Source organism: Procambarus clarkii, unplaced genomic scaffold, assembly GCF_040958095.1.
Source record: "Procambarus clarkii isolate CNS0578487 unplaced genomic scaffold, FALCON_Pclarkii_2.0 HiC_scaffold_2182, whole genome shotgun sequence".
In the NCBI taxonomy this organism is placed as follows: domain Eukaryota; kingdom Metazoa; phylum Arthropoda; class Malacostraca; order Decapoda; family Cambaridae; genus Procambarus; species Procambarus clarkii.
Window position 1 is genome coordinate 7501 of NW_027191192.1, and position 4450 is coordinate 11950.

General features: G+C 52.4%; 2 non-coding genes across 2 annotated transcripts; both read right to left on the reverse strand.

Annotated features, from left to right (window-relative positions):
- Nucleotides 1-1428: 1428 nt before the first annotated feature.
- On the reverse strand, nucleotides 1429-1590 carry LOC138362626 (5.8S ribosomal RNA). The gene has a single exon (XR_011227834.1). It is a non-coding gene; the product is annotated as a 5.8S ribosomal RNA (ribosomal RNA).
- Nucleotides 1591-2237: 647 nt separating this feature from the next.
- LOC138362627 (small subunit ribosomal RNA) lies at nucleotides 2238-4109 on the reverse strand. Its single transcript, XR_011227835.1, has one exon. It is a non-coding gene; the product is annotated as a small subunit ribosomal RNA (ribosomal RNA).
- Nucleotides 4110-4450: the final 341 nt, after the last annotated feature.

The window sequence follows — 4450 nt, forward strand, 5'->3', positions numbered from 1 at the left end:
AGATGGAGTTTACCACCTGCTTTGGGCTGCATTATTAAGCAACCCGACTCTACAGAGAGGCCCTTTCCGACCGCCCCATCTATGCCCTCGCGGGCGCCGCCACACGGGCCTGTCACCCTCCATGGGTAGTGGCCGCTTTCAAGCTTGACTTAGGCGGTATGGGACGGCGTGCCGGACCCTCCGAAACGCAACACCCCTCGTGCCGGTTAAGACACGAGGTTATGCGCTGGGCTCTTCCCCGTTCAGTCGCCCTTACTAAGGGAATCCCTGTTGGTTTCTTTTCCTCCGCTTATTAATATGCTTAAATTTGGCGGGTAGGTCTCTCCCGACACGAGGTCGACGGTGGGTTTTTTTTTTCGTGCGCTGGTGGTTTAAAATTTTATTTGATCATCGATCATCGCTCGAGGGGCGGTCTCGGCGCAAAAACACACACACACAGTCACACACATTTTGATTTGATCAATCAAGGACGCCACCCGTCGGCGAGCACTCTGGCTACGCCTTTTGCTGAGGGGCAAAGCACAGCACGGGAGCAGCACCTCCTCCGTCATGACGACAGGCGGTCGCTCCCTCGCACCACACCAGCAACAAACACAGCGGCTGCTGCTGATGATGCCACGGCTGTTACTGTCCCCCAGCCAACGCACTGAAAATCCGAATTTGGCCGTCTGACGGCTTGCGCCAGACACGCCGTCACTTCGGTTTCAGCAAGCGTTGCTTATAGGCCCCACAACTGTGGCAGCGGCTACCACTAGGGTGCACACATGCCAACGAAATTATAACAATAATAATAATAACAACAGTAGTAGTATAGCACTACTTCTGTGCGCACACGCCTCTCTCTCATACATGCACCTGTGTACTGGTGTAATTTACTCGTTCATGAGCGTTATTGGCACCATTTCTTCTCTCTCTCGAATTCTGCTAGGCCAAAGTAAATGAAATCCGGTTGAGTCGGTCCGTAGAGAGTGTGTGTGATAGGCGGGAGGTTCCTCAAGCGTTCAATTTCCCTGGCACACTACTACCTCTGGACGGCGACGCATGGCATGTCGCTTCCGACCCGGTCCTCTAGCCATACCCTTGTGTTGTGCCATCCAGTCCACGGAGGGGTGGAAACTGGCGGCTTTGCTTGCTGCACGTCTGTGGGACAATCGGATCCGCAGCAGACGTCGAGTGTTTTCTCACTCAAAGGGCGGCAGGCCTCTGTTGCAGAAATAGGACGAAAAGCGTCTTTCTTTCACAGCATGATGAGGTGTGCTAGGGGCTCGTTTGTCAAATATTAGGGGGACTCCCGGTTTGCCTCCTGCCTTCTCATTCGGGGGGCAGTGGCGGGCGTCGTTCCCCAGAGCAGGCCAAAGCGCATCGTTGAGCCTGCCAAAGAGCAGAATATGGAGGCCGCAACAGCTACTCGCCCGATGGATGTTATTCCGACCCTCGCGCAGGAGTGGCGACAGTACACATATCAGGACTGCCGCCGCAATGTGCGTTCGACTTGTCGATGTATCTGGTATTCTTGCGATTCACATACCGACACGCAGTTAGCTGCGGTCTTCATCGACCCACGAGCCAAGTGATCCACCGTTAAGAGTTGTATATGTTTTTATTAAGGCCTGTCGGCCGTCTATCACTCCATCATAGGAGGACGTAATGTATGGGGGGTTTGATAGGGCTGGTAAGAGCCCGACTTTGGTTAGAAGACACATAAAATGCTTTTTTTCTCTCTCCCCTTTTTCCTCCTCTGCCGCACACGTACATTTACGTTTACAGTAGAGTGAAGGCGGGGAGGGAGGGGCCCACTGGGAAGCGTGTCAAGGAAAACCCAGCACTAGACGCCGCCAGAGTAGCAGGCGCCGGCCCTGTCAACGAGAGGAGCAGTAGCGTCTTCGCCTGCTGCTTTCTCTCTATGGTGTGGGTGCCGGAAGCCACTGAGCGACCGGGGACAAGGAAGAAAGATGTCGGTGACGGGTGTCGCGAGCCCCAACAGATGACTCTAAAGCAGTATACGGCGCTAGGACTGTGACCTGCGCCGGTCGGACTGACTGACATGTCATGTCAGTCCGACATCACAGACCTGTTATTGTCTCACAGTGGGTGTTGATCTCCCCGCCGTTTATCCGCTTTCTCCTTTCCCACGGCAATTGGGTGCGGCTCCCAAGGCTACCCTTGCCTTCTTCGCATTGAAGAATACTCGAACGACGACGACGAGCCGATGGTTGCAGCTCTCGCGTCACAAACTGTAATGATCCTTCCGCAGGTTCACCTACGGAAACCTTGTTACGACTTTTACTTCCTCTAAATGATCAAGTTTGGACATCTTTCCGTCAGCTCGAGGCGAGAACCCCTTGCGCCGAGACGCGAGGGGTAGAACATCCAAGAGCGCCAGTCCGAAGGCCTCACTAAATCATTCAATCGGTAGTAGCGACGGGCGGTGTGTACAAAGGGCAGGGACGTAATCAGCGCAAGCTGATGACTTGCACTTACTGGGAATTCCTCGTTCATGGGAAACAATTGCAAGCCCCAATCCCTATCATGAAGGGGATTGAACGGGTTACCCGCTCCTCTCGGAGGGGGAGAACACGTTGATCTCTTCAGTGTAGCGCGCGTGCGGCCCAGAACATCTAAGGGCATCACAGACCTGTTATTGCTCAATCTCGTGCGGCTAGAATTGCCGCTAATCCCTCTAAGAAGAAGTTGCGAACTGGACACCAATTGCTGGAGATCCGTCGACTAGTTAATAGGCCAGAGTCTCGTTCGTTATCGGAATTAACCAGACAAATCGCTCCACCAACTAAGAACGGCCATGCACCACCACCCACCGAATCGAGAAAGAGCTCTCAATCTGTCAATCCTTCCGGTGTCTGGGCCTGGTGAGGTTCCCCGTGTTGAGTCAAATTAAGCCGCAGGCTCCACTCCTGGTGGTGCCCTTCCGTCAATTCCTTTAAGTTTCAGCTTTGCAACCATACTTCCCCCGGAACCCAAAGACTTTGGTTTCCCGGAAGCTGCCCGCCGGGTCATGGGAATAACGCCGGCGGATCGCTAGTTGGCATCGTTTATGGTTAGAACTAGGGCGGTATCTGATCGCCTTCGAACCTCTAACTTTCGTTCTTGATTAATGAAAACATCCTTGGCAAATGCTTTCGCAGTAGTTCGTCTTGCGACGGTCCAAGAATTTCACCTCTAGCGTCGCAGTACGAATGCCCCCGCCTGTTCCTATTAGTCATTACCTCAGGTTCCGAAAACCAACAAAATAGAACCGAGGTCCTATTCCATTATTCCATGCATAGACATTCAGGCCATTAAAGTAGCCTGCTCTGAGCACTCTAATTTTTTCAAAGTAAACGTGCCGGCCACTCGGGACACTCGATGAAGAGCACCCCGTGCGAGCCGGCGGGGCTAGTTAGCTGTTCGGAGCGTGACAGTAAGCACCAGGCGGTGTACCGTCAGTCCGGAACTGAGATCCAACTACGAGCTTTTTAACCGCAACAACTTTAATATACGCTATTGGAGCTGGAATTACCGCGGCTGCTGGCACCAGACTTGCCCTCCAATAGATCCTCGTTAAAGGATTTAAAGTGTACTCATTCCGATTGCGAGGCCTCGGATGAGTCTCGCATCGTTATTTTTCGTCACTACCTCCCCGTGCCGGGAGTGGGTAATTTGCGTGCCTGCTGCCTTCCTTAGATGTGGTAGCCGTTTCTCAGGCTCCCTCTCCGGAATCGAACCCTGATTCCCCGTTACCCGTTATAGCCATTGTAGGCGCATAACCTACAATCGAAAGCTGATAAGGCAGACACTTGAAGGATGCGGCGCCGGTGCGGAGACCGTGCGCTCAGCAAAAAGTTATTCAGATTCACCACGGGTGGGTTAACGGACCGAGGCCCGACCAGTTTTGAACTAATAAAAGCGCTCTTCCCTTGCGGTCAGAGACGTGATGCATGTATTAGCTCTAGAATTACCACAGTTATCCAAGTAAGTGGGTTTACAGATCCAATGAAACATAGCTGATTTAATGAGCCATTCGCGGTTTCGCCTTAACTCGGCTTGTACTTACACATGCATGGCTTAATCTTTGAGACAAGCATATGACTACTGGCAGGATCAACCAGGTAGCTCAACAGTACTACTGATATATAGTACACAAGACACACACACACACCCCTCGCTCCCCTCGGTTTTGCGTTTTAATCCTGCTTTGCAAGTTAAATCTCACTATGGACTCTCTAGCAGCCCGACAGTATGGCGTTATGTCGATACGTTAGACGAACAGAGGCGGAGGAGAGCAGTTACTCCGCGTGGACGAACGATCATAACTACCCCGCCGAGATTACTCCTGCTCGTCATTGTCGTCATTCAACACGGCAAGCTGGAAAAACAGGAGGAGGAGCAGTAGTAAGTGAGTAGGTGGTGGTGGTCTTTTTCGTTTTGGTAGGGACGCGAGTCTTATTTTCCT